Genomic DNA, 12,711 nt, shown 5'->3' with positions numbered 1-12,711 from the left:
GTCATCATATAAAGCTAGACAGGGCCCTATTCAGTCCAAACTACTTAAATGTATGTAAAGCATAGTAAAGGTACATTGCTAGCCTGTTTGGCTTGTTTTGTATTCTCAGGAACAAAAGAGATTCCTAAATTGCAAACAAGAGATAGCAATTGCTTACTGGTATTGAATGATTGAATGAAATCATTGCCATTTAGAATCTGACCTCTTCAGGTCTTTTTTTTTTTTTTTTTTTTCCATCCAGAACTGTGACTGTTGCCTGTCAAATTTTAATAGTTCCTTTGGTGGTACAAATTGATTTACTTTATGAAATGACTTTTAGTGGGTTAATGGATCTTTCTGACTGGTTACTCTTAACATGAGATACAGACCAGGTTCTTAAAAGTGGCCTTGCATAATTTAGAGATGGCACAGGAGGCAATAACTGGCATCCACTGTGGGGCAGAGGAAGCTGAGGGGAGCTGAAGAGCTTTCTGCCCAGCCCCTTTCTCTGTGGGACTCAGGCACCAAATCTAGCTTCTAAATGAACTGCTCCTTCAGCAAAATTTAGAGTGCAAGCTGTATGAAAACTAGGGCGATCGCTTGTGCAGTTTTCCTTTGTGAAGAGAGTTTCTGCATTTTCAGTCCCCTGTTGGAAACTTCCCATAATATGACATAATCCCAGAGAAGTTGATAAAGCAATTCATCAGGAGAAGATGCAGCCATTACATCTCTAACTACCTCTAGCCGCAATGAATCGTTTGTTATTGAACTTCATTATTACAATCACACATTACTGAGGAAGTCTCTGGTCCCTCAAGCATTTGTGTATTCTACCTACCTTTTGTTAAACATTTTATCATGCTGCAGTGAACTGTATTTTAAAACGCATACAAATTTAAAGCTTATATTTCACTAGTTCTGAAGGGACTATTTTACTCAGAAGGGTGCAGTTCTTCCTTCTATCTCAGGAAAAATTTTGATTTTAACTCTGAGACATTAAAATGTCCTGAAAAAAAATGATGGTAGAACCATCTATTAATTCAAAACTTTTATTTTATTGGGATCACAAGGCTAACGTTCAATATAGTTATTTCACATACTTAAATAGACATTATCTCCTATAGTAGCAGAAGCAATCAGTACTAAGCATCAAACAGCATGTGTGTATTAATTGTACAAAAATACCCTTTCGCATTCATATTATCAAATAGGTTTTTCTAACCTCTATTCTTAGGAATGCAATTTGGAGGATGTGCGTATGTGTGAAATGAGCTATTATTAACACTTCAGCTGTGTGTGTGTTGTCACTGCAGGCTACCAGTGTTGCTGAAGTAATAATTTGGTCATATCAGAGAATGGAAAACAGGATCTTCAAAGCACTATTCAGAAGGAATTACTGAGTAAGCCCATTTTGTGTTTTTTGTTTTTGTTTTGTTTTTGTCTTTTTCTTGCTTAGACATCATACCTGGATATTATCTCATAAATACCACACATGGAATACTTCTGAGATAGATAAGGGAGGACTGCTAGCACATGCAAAAATCAGAGACACTGGAAGTTAGGAAATGTTACCTGTGATGACAGATGCATTTTTCTAGCATAATGAGCTACTGGGAATGCAGTAGTTTTGCTCTACTAAACAGTTCTTCAAAGATTGGTGATGGTTTTTGTTCTAAAATCCTGCAGAAGAGAGGGGCCTGGGGATGGTGTGTTTAATGGTTTAATTTTGGAGACTAGGTTCAGATTTTTGAGCAGCTTTTATAGCAAGCTAACACTGGATTGTGTCTACTTGAAATGTTAATGTAAATGTAAAGATACAGAAGCCTTATTTTCAAATTTATTTAAAGCAAGTCTATATAGGCAGGCTCACAAAGAGACTGGTTTGCAATAGGCATGCTCCAAAATGACCAACACAAACTAGTTCTAAGCAGGAACCATAAAGTTATGGCCAAGCTATTAAGCCCCACCTTACCTCCTGTAGAAGCAGAAGTAATCACTACTAGGCATCAAACAGTATGTGGGTATTAATTGTATAAAAAGGCTTTCACATTCATATTATCAAAACCGTTTTTTTCTAATTTGTATTTTTAGAAATGCAATTTGGAAGATATGCATATGTGAAATGACTGCAAGAATGCCGCAAAGCTCAACAAGGAGAAGTACAGAGTCCTATGAGTCCTGGTGGACATGAGGTTGAACATAAGTAAGCAATGTGCCCATAGTACTCTTGGCTGCATTTGGCAAAGTATCTCCAGCAGGTGAAGAGAGGAGCTCCTTCCTTTCTACTCAGACGTGGTGAGGCCACACCTGGAGTCCTGTGTCCAGTTCTGGGCTCCCCAGTACAAGAGAGACCTAGACATAATGGGAAGGGTCCAATGTAGGGCCGCCAAAATCAACTTGAGCACCTCTCCTCTGAGGAGAGGCTGAGACGGTTGGGACTATTCAGCCTGAAGAACAGGAGGCTTAGGGGGTTCTTAGCAGTTACAAATACCTATAAAAATGCTATTTCCAGTGTTATTTTCAGCAGCAGGACAAGAGGTCACAATCTGGAATACAAGAGGTTCTGTCTAAACAGCAGGAAGCACTTCTTTACTGTGTGGGTGATAAAGCCCTGGCACAGGATGCACAGAGTCTGTGGAGTCTCTCTCCTTACAGATCTTCAAAAGCTGCATGGTGTGGTTCTGGGCAACCTGCTCTGGGTGTCTCTGCTTAAGGAAGGGTGGGACCAGACGGCTTCCAGAGGCCGCTTCCGATCTTTCTGTGATTGTGATCACAAGACTCATGCCTGAATAAGAGCAGAGGCAGGTAGAATTTTCATTTGCCCTTGAATCTTTATGGGTAGACAAATATTTACCTTTCAAAGAGATGTGGCACATTTAAGTAATTTCATATTGGATAGAATGTGAAGACCTTGGATGGGAGACTGCCAGATCATTAATGCATAGTTCATGCTTCTAGTTTCTGATGGCCAATGTATGCATATATGCTTTTTCCAGAAAAGAATAATTTCTGAGTTGTACATAACATACACATTGTAGAATTTGCATAGATATTTCATTTCCTTCTTAAATGTCATAAGTAGAGATCACTGGTGAGTGATACCACGTACAATCCACATTTTGTTAAGTTATACAGAGCCACAGTACACTGATCACACATACCAAATAGAAGACTTTAGCTCAAGAAAATAAATATAATTGTAGAATGGATTTGCTTGCACAAATTAATGGGAAGATTTCCAACAAAGCAAGAACGTATGTCATGGTAATATTGATTTTGGTATAGCCACTTCTTGAAATACAGGCTTTACAGAGTCACTAGTGCCTTGATTTAGGCTTTAACCCAACACCAGAAGTCTCAAATTCAGTTCTGTCCGCTTATTATTGATTTGTCTGGCATGGTGTGGGTTGTTTTTTTTTTTTTTTTTTTTGTTTTTGGTTTTTTCCTTTTTCTTTTTTTTTTTTTCCAGAAATGCTTTTCTGCTCTCAAATTTTAGCTAGCTCTCCCAAAAGAATGTCTAATACAGTCACAAAGAGCAATTATATTCCTTACAAGTGAACTATTGATGATCATAATAAAAAGGAAAGACAGAAGTCATGTCAGTTTAGCTTCTATCAGGACCTTAGAGTGCTCCCTCATTCAAAAACACTTATGTAATCAACAAGCAACAAGTAATAAGTTGCAAAATATGAGCAGCCCTTTATTTCCTATCAGGTAAGATAACAACTTTGTAAAGCTGTGCTATTTTAAAGGAATAAAAGACCTTCTAACTATCACCAAGACATCAGTTCTTTCCTATTCTACTATAATACCGCTTTTTTTTTCCTCCCCAGCTACCTGACATTTAAATGCCTGTAATTTTAGACATCAGGACCACATACCTGCAAAAAAATTCACCAGCAGTGAGCTGAAAGACATTATTGCTGCCATTTGTAGACAGCAGTTTCACCCAATGTGCATCTTCAGCACCCTCTTTGCCTTTTCTTGGGGCAGGGGGCAAGATGATGGAGCACAAAGAGACAGCACAGCTTCTTTAATAAGCCTTAACAATTTTGCTTTGATTAAATTTGTACAGTAAAATTGAAATCCTTTGGGTAGGAGTTGATGAATCATAGAGGAAATCAAGAGAGGAAATAAAGCCATGGTTAGAAGAGATTAAACAGGCCATAAAGTTTTCAATAAAAGTAGCACTTAAGAACTAGAAAAAGACATATGTGATTGTACGGGGTGAAAATGTATGTGTGTGCAGGAGGAAAGGGAAAGGCAAATTTGTCTGGGGAGTAAATCCATTTAGGTCATTATGGTTCAATATGGCCATGATCCAAAAAAACACTTGAGCATATGTTTGATTTTAACATGTGACTGGCTGTCTTGAAACCTCAGCTCTGCTCGCTTGTCAGGCTCAGGCTTAAGTGATTTCATCCTAGCTGGGCTCTTCTGCTGAATTATGTCAGCCCACTGCAAAGACCAGAAGCCAACGGAAAGATCAAAATAGCTTTGGATTGGGTATATCTATGTGAAGAATCCTTTTTTTCTGTACACAGCACTCTCTGCTTTCCAGCAGAAGTATGCTTACATGGAGCTGGAGGATGAGGAATGGCTGTGGCAGGCAGAGGGGCTGTGACATAGGCACTCTGCGAGCTTCTTATTTCTGCAAAACTGTGATGATATTTAGTACGAGGTGGCACAGGAAAACCAGATTTAACTTGGCCAAAATTAAGTGTTTGTGTGCTTGGTTTGCCATACCTGTGCTTGCAAGCTGCAGGGATGCAGTGGGGAAGGGCTGGCTCAGGGCGGTGATGCAAGGTTCCCCAGGCAGGAGGCAGAGCATCTCCTCCTGGCTCCTGGGGCACAAGCAGGCTCTCCAAGGTGTCCCTGTGAAGACAACTGATCCTGCACTTATTAGCTGTTGATAACAAGGAAGGGGGTCCTTGATTGATTGTTCTTTCTACCCCAAGTTTTGTGGGGATTTCTGGCCAGGCTGGAGGAATGGCTTTGGGCAAAGTCTGACCAAGACCATGGTTCTGGACCTCTAATTTAAGCCGTTTAACTTGGGAAAAGAGTGCACGTTTAAATCTTGTGTATTTTTCCCTATCTTCTCATCCCCAGGAGTCTATTTTGCTTCCTCTCTAAGTTCCAATTTTCTACTTCCTAGAGCAGAAAGAAATACTATTTTGGCTTTTCAAAAATGAAAAAAGTAGAAAAGATAGATACACAATACTTGTCAGTGTCACCAGGTACCATAATATTTATTTTTCTAAACTCTATTTCCTGGAGAAATGGGAATACAGAAGACTCACAGCTTTCATTGAACAATAAAAGTTAATTTCTAGTTCTCAAGGTTTCACAAAAAAGCATTAAAGCATGATTCTTGCAATGTCACCACAAAAATCACATGGACTTTTTGGATTTTTGCTTACTGCTGATCTCACTCTCAGAGGATGCAACAATTCATTTGTACAAGCAATTTGCAGAATGGGAATCTGTTTATCTAATATGCCACAGACGACTTTTTTTTTTTTTTTTTTCTCATAGGAAACCATATTGATACAGAAGAGCAAACATCTATATTTTCATATGACCAAAATGTTCAAAAGCTATTTTAAAATTTCTGCATTTTAAAAAAAGCTACTATTAAATGGTTTCTTTGAAGCAATTCAGAAATCAAAATCAAAAACTGTCTTTTTCAGCACCTTTATGTTTCATTTACTGTCAAACTCTCAGTCAGCAGGATGAGGTGACTGATAATTATTCAGGGTTGCCAATTAACCTACTTAGCAGGTCACACAGGTAACTGGCATAGATTGTGTCAAATCTCATTATTGCAATAATAATTTAATCAGCCCAGTGCATTCACTGAAGGCCAGAGAATAAATTAAACAGGAAAATAAAATCTGTACTTAGATATTATATTTAAAAACATGAAAACACAGTTTCTCATGAAATCATAATTCATACTACTTCCTAGTAGAAACCCAGTAAAAGCAAGAGAAGAGTGGTCTTTGGTGTTTTGCAGGGTGGTTTTTTTTTTCAATCATAATATCCAACATGTCAAAAATTACCGTATGTAGCCTTGCTTTTATGAATGAAAAATAATGTCATACAAAGAAGCCATGAAAATATGTATTATTCGTTCATGTTCAGACAGCCATGCAATGTAGCACCATGCATTTGTCCTTAATGCAATGTTACAGAGCAGGACTGCCCAAGTGTATCTGTTTTCTGATTGTTCTGTGGAAAACAATCTTGTCCTCTCCTTTCTTATGCATCCCAGCCTTGTCCAGTTCGTCATGCCTGGCTTTAAAGCAAAGACCAAGGAATTTCAAGTAAAAAAAAAAAAAAAAAAAAAAACATAAAATAATATTGCTGGATTGAAAGATGGACAGGAGAGAAGAAAAATTACAGTAAGTGCAATTGTCAAAGTCACAAAGTCAGTGAAAAAGCCATGCTTTCTCAGTACAGTAATGCTCTGCACTTACAAGGTGTCTGAGCAAATAGGAGGTAGGAGGAATGGAATCTGTCTGGAAAAAGAAAAACATTTTCTGGGCAGATGAAGAAATGCTAGTAGGAATAATAACATCCTTAAAAATGAGTTCGAATATAAAATACATATTTAAATTGGCTTCAAAGAGAGGAACAAACACTACCAGGAATTATTGGAGTTCTAATATTAAACATATAGTCTGGAGAAAAAAATACCATGACTCATGACAGGACCTGCATGTGTGAGTTATGAGGAGCCCCACCGACAGAAGTACCTGCAAAACTCAGGAAACGACCCAAGTATGGTCAGTGTGCCCCTGTCTTCATAGTATACAGCAATGGTTTACTGTCTACCAGAACAAGAGGATTATAAAAGAAGCCGTCACTCCTCCGAGTAGTGGATCATTCAGTTTAAACATATAGGTCTTATGGCCAAGAATTACAGCTTACCAAGAGCAGCTCCAGGACTTGCAATTTATTCAGTCAGTAGGAAAAAAAAAAAAAAGAGGAGGGAAAAAAAATAGAGGATCACAGCAGCTCATGATAGGACTGCAAAATAAAAACAGCCGGCATGCAAGGATAGCCAGCGTGTCAGCAATGAATGCTGATCTCAACTAGCTTTGTTTTTTTTTGAATAACAATAAGCAAGAATACATGCTTAAGTTGCTAGATGTGACCTAGACTGTTCATGTTGTCAAATGTATTATTTTGAATCATAAATTGTCTTCCTACTGAAACAGCATACATTATAGCAGAAAGGTTGAGCATATATATCACAGTCCTGGAACTATAGAAACAGCATGTAGCTCCTAAATGTCTATTTTTTCTTCTGCCTACAGAATATAAATGCTATAGTAGTCAATAGCAGATTTGAATTTAAAAATAAGAAAGACTAAAGTAAACCAGCACTATTTATGGATGCTACCTCCTAGCTCAAGACTGCCAGATAACAGGAACAGCTTGCAGAGGAAAAAACACTTTCACCTAATTAGTACAAAACATAACATTAATGAGTTAAACTTTCTCATTAAAACTTTCCCTGATAAAGAAAGCAACAAGCTTTGAGATTATCATGTTTTGTTGTGCTTTTTTTTTTTTTTGGTGGTGGTGCTGGTGGTAGTGGTTGGCTGTTTTTTTTTGAACATAAAGCAGAAGCCCAAAAATACCCCATATACTCAGAGTAGGGGTCTCAAGAGGCATCAGCTCATGTAAATGAAGTTACATTGTGCTAGAGGTTTGGAGGCTAGACTCCAGCTGCCAGCAGTCATTAATTTCTGTGGGCGGAAGGCCCACAGCTCCCATTCTACTTTTCCGATTCTTCTGAACATTTCCAGTGTCTTCAGATCACTGCTGATTTTCATATATTATGTGCTAAGGTTACAAATTGGTAATCAAATTACACAGGCTACAATCACAATAAAGAGTGACGGTAGATAAAGAAACTCCACTAGAATACTGAATATTTCACTATCTGGCTATCTAGATCAATCCAATTTTACAAATGCTTCAATGAGGGCATGTCTAGAGAGCTGTCATAGAAGCAATTGCACATTTCTATGTGCTTCAGAAGTTAGCTTAAAGCAATAAAATAGCCAAGGCAGCATGGTTCCCATACTGTAAAGTCTGAACATATTCTCAGTGGGGTTCAAGTCTGGATAGAGATAAGACCAAGAGAGAGAAATGATATGGGTAAAAGCATCAGCAAGAAACTTTTTGTTCCCCTTTCATTTATTAATTATTCCATTAAAAAAACAAAAAACAAAAAACAAAAAACAAAACAAACAAAAAAAAACATTGTATATTTCATTGATCTCATTTATATTTCAGTCTTTAATTGTCATAACTCCATTGTTTTGTTGTCATAGCACCCTTTTACAACTCTTCTTTTTAAAAAAGTGCTTTCTAATGACTATTATTTCTTCCATTGACAACAATTGCCTATGTATTTGTCGAACAAACTTAATGGGAAGAAGTACTAGCTGATATTCAAGTATGGTAATACAATACAGTATTTTGGACACATAGGGATCGGTTAAAATGTTATTCATCCCCCTAATAGCATCCAGCCTTGACTACTCCTGTTCATTGCTAATCTTTCTCATCCCTTTCCTTACTCAGACTAATACTGACTTAGCGCTGTCCCCGTATATAGGTGATGCTTAATTGCTAGTGTGCTTGCAGCAAATTGAACCATCTAATTCCCCAAGGGACAGGTGTTGGGGGGAGGACATTTTTTCCCTCTGGTGAAAATTATGATTGCTCACGGCTGCTCATTTCCACTGAAAGGAAAAAGCAGACAGCTTCTAATGAGAAGGGGGAGAGATGGGGGAGGCTCAGAGCATCCCCAGGGTTGGTGCAGCTCCTCCACAAGGAAGGTGCTGGGATGCTCTCCAGGGTCTGTTCCCTACCCCTGAACTGGGGGCATGGGAGGTCTGGGGGTATGGGAGGTGCTGCTGCATGGCCTATTTGCCTTGCCACCCCCAGCTCTCTCCTGCAGCCCCTCCTCACAGAACGCTTTCTTATGGGGTACCCACTGGGACCTGTACCTGAGCATCCAGCTGAATGCCAGGCTGGGAGAGCAAATTGGAGGCTGCATCTTTTTTTCCCCATCTTGATTGCCTGCTTTCTGGACAGCAGAAGTGGTTCTAAATCACTGTAAGCTGCAAAGAGCCCCAACCGCTCTATCCCACTCCCCAGGCAAGCATTTTATCACTGGGTTGTATTTTTTTCCAAATAGATACTATATATTATACTCAGAGAACACTAATCCCACTTCAAGCCCTGGTGAGAAGAGTAGTGTTGGAAACTTGGTCTAGGACACAAATTAGTCCCATATAACTTCCCACACAGAAAGGTTCACTGGCTGCCTGCATCTGTGCTGGGCTCTTCTGGCTCAGGAAACGACAAGTCTTTTGGTTTTGGACTGCAGAATATGGATGATTTTTGTTTGCCTCTGCGGCTTTCCCACTGCTTGCAGAAGAAAGCCTTTATCTTTCAGTAAATGCGCAACTGAACTAATAGATTGTCAGCAATTCATTGCAAAAGGACAGTTTACTGTTCAAGATATCTCTGTAGATTCACAAGTGTAAGAGTCTGCAATAAAATGTGGAACATTTTAAATGTAGCACAGTGATTAACCATGGGATTTCCATAATAATCATCGTTTAGCAAATGCACGAATAGAATAAATGCAATATTGAAGCAAATAAATGACCTCTGACACAAAAAATGGCTTGCATTTCATATTACTTTACTTAGCTGCCCCCTCCTTCCCCCACCAAACAGAAGCGTTATTGACAAAATGTACTCTGGTAATTTAGTCTGTAGACTTAAAGAATGTGCAGCTCTGGGAAAAAATGAATTACGGGTTCTATTTGTAAGATGAGGAATGGCATGTAATAACTTAATGAACAGGAAGTTTATTAGTTGTAAAAGAGAGAACTAATGGAATGCATTGTTTATCAATCTTTTTTTTTTTTTTCCTTGAAGATGTTGTTCAGGTGGGTAAGTGCCACATCCATTATGTGTTTGTTATCTTATTAACACGAATATGCTCTAAAGCATGTGCTAGATTCTCAAAAAGCTACAAAAATGTATCTCAGCTTTTAATTTAATGTGTATTTGATCAGTGAGTTTTGCTCTATAATAACCCAAGTCATTACAGTTTCTAGTCAGATATTTGGCCAGCAAAAAATTTCACTTGAACACAGGAGCTACCAACTCACATCATCAGAGGTAGCAGCCCACTGCTCCCTGTACAGGCTGTATTCATCAAAATGGTCAAGGGAAATAAATGCACATGCTACCATGATGATAGCCATTTTTCGATAGCTGTTTACTGCTCTATAGACCCATCTTAAATACAAAAGGATGGTAGCAAGAAAACTTGTAGCAAAACCACTCTTACATAAAATGTAAGGATCAAACCCTTGCTTGTTGGAGAAGTTTCCTTCTCAATAGGAATACTGAGAAGGAAACTTCTCAATATAAGAATAGGGATTTAACTCAACTATGGTTGCACATGGACTTGTTTATTTTGCATATTTGAATGATTTGCCTTAAAATATTTTTGATCGTGGTATGTATGTGTGAATACATAAAATACTGTCAATAAAGTGGTCGAAAACGCATTATGATGCTTCTCTAAGTCTGAGCTGATATTGTATCTTTATGAACACAATGCAACAAATAGAATTGAGCCCTAGATAAATATATAACATATGTGCAGGTAACAAAAATAGACCGAGGGCAGGAAATTCAAGTCAATGTATATGAAGGTATAATCAGAAAAAAAGCAATAAAGTTCTGCACTATCAGCCCAAATACTTCATGTTCTGCATAGATCTTGAGGTATTTTTAACCATGCAATGAATTTATCTGTTTGCTTTCATTTTCTATTCCAAAGATGAAAATAAGCAAAGAAGGAAAACCTGCATTAATCTGTGCCTCTAGTAGGCTGTTGTGGGTGGGTCTTTTTTGCTATATTGTTCTGTCATACAGACAGCCCAGCAGCAGATGTCTTATGTATATTTAGCTGTTTAAAGACCAGTCACAGCCATTCCACTCAAACAGGTAACAGGAATGCTACTGACATTAGAGCAATTCAATATATTTGTTTGCTTTATCAATTTAAATTTCACCTCAGAAGCTCAATACAATGGGATTTTGAACCGTTTATGCCGAGCACAACTGGAAGGCCAGTAATCCAGTTATTTGATTTTCTTGCTGAAGAGAACAGAAGACCAGGAAAGCCGTCTTTCCCTCACTCTGGTGAGCAAGCTGCAGGCCTGCGTTAGGCTTTAAGCTTCCTGTGTAAAACATACCCCAAGGGCAGCAGAAGGCCACTTAAATACAGCTTGGAGGGCATAAGTGGGACATGGCTGTGGCATGCTGGCTTTCTGCCCAGGAATAAATTTCTACCATTACCATCAAACACTCATGCCGAAGCTCTTATACTGAAATTAAATGCCATCTATCAAATGAATAAACAATAATAAATTAAAGCAGCATGAGTAAATTAAAAAAATAAATTGCAGTAATTTATACTGCAGATCATCTATTCTGGATTGCTTTTCCAGACCACACACCTCAGATTATCTTTGAAGGTTTTTTTCATGATTGTTTTTGCACGTGTAAAATCCAATGCACAAATTTGATTTATTCACGACCTAGTCCACATGTTAATAAAAATACAGTTTTAAATAGTATTTGGTTTTGCCATGCAAATAATTTTGTTTACTCCTGGTAGTCAGCAGAATCCGACTCACTTGGTACACAGGTTGAGTGTGTGAATTGTCCCCAAAGATAAATTTAGACAACAAAAATGAAGCATGCAAAATGTTGCTTTAGATGCTTCATCTGGAACTGCGCTTTCTGGTATAGAAAGTCAAGGATAATTTCAGCAGGCTTCATGATTCAGGTAGCTGTGAAGTTAAAATGAATCAGTCCTTTTAAAGTGCTCAGAGGAATAGCAGGTTGTATTCTGGGAGAGATTTTGAAAAGGGAATTTTCAGTAAGCAGAATTTAATTACCTAACTGGAATTTTGCCATGATGCCCTGGCTAAACCTTCACTTTTTGTGAAGAAGAAAAAAAAAATCAGGAAAAATTATTATGCTTTATCTGAACCATTCCTTTTATAGCAACAACTTCAGCCTTGCACTGGGATGGGACAATATTACAAATAAGAACAAAGGGAAACATCTCACCTGCTGAACATTAGTCTCATTTCCTGAAACAAGTTCACTTCCCAGGAGCTTCTTTCCCAACACTTCCTTAGGGTATGAAATAATTGGCTATTAAACAGTGTGTTCTTGACCCAAACAATGGAGCAGAAACCATGCAACACTTGTCATTATTACAGGAAGAGAGAGAAGAGAAATCAGAGCTGATATGTCTTGACTGAGCCCATCCTGAGCAAAACCTCACGGCTGCTTACACAGGTTAACTGCAGCTCTCTTGATGTGGCTAGTTGAGACTCAGAGGGTTGGGTTGTACCTGCATTTGTACCAGGGCAACAACAACAACAACAACAAAAAGGAAAAAAGCAGGCAGAAAACGGGGGAAGGGAAACAGAAGGGCACAACTTCCTCCCTTTTCACATTTCTTTCCTGCCTGTTTGCCCTGCATTTATAGTGGGGCTGTGAGAAATAAAGGCTGCCAGCTCTACAGCATCATATTGCTGGTGAAATGGACAGTCCGTCCCACCTCAAGACAAAAGAGAAATTATGAAAAAGGTGTCTACATAGTAA

General features: G+C 38.4%; 2 long non-coding RNA genes across 12 annotated transcripts in view; one reads left to right on the top strand and one right to left on the bottom strand.

Annotated features, from left to right (window-relative positions):
- Positions 1-3,427, top strand: part of LOC116494432 — a 90,140-nt gene extending 86,713 nt beyond the window's left edge. For all 9 annotated transcript variants that reach the window (XR_004253871.1, XR_004253865.1, XR_004253867.1 and 6 more), the window contains 2 exons: positions 1,293-1,379; positions 2,071-3,427. This is a non-coding gene — a long non-coding RNA (uncharacterized LOC116494432). The remainder of the gene's footprint in view (positions 1-1,292; positions 1,380-2,070) is intronic.
- Positions 1-12,711, bottom strand: part of LOC116494434 — a 232,147-nt gene that overhangs the window by 34,494 nt on the left and 184,942 nt on the right. The gene's annotated exons all lie outside the window — the stretch shown is intronic.

Source organism: Aythya fuligula, chromosome 13 (genome assembly GCF_009819795.1).
Source record: "Aythya fuligula isolate bAytFul2 chromosome 13, bAytFul2.pri, whole genome shotgun sequence".
In the NCBI taxonomy this organism is placed as follows: Eukaryota; Metazoa; Chordata; class Aves; order Anseriformes; family Anatidae; genus Aythya; species Aythya fuligula.
Note: the sequence above shows the minus strand (reverse complement) of the source record. Positions and strands in the feature narration are given on the sequence as shown.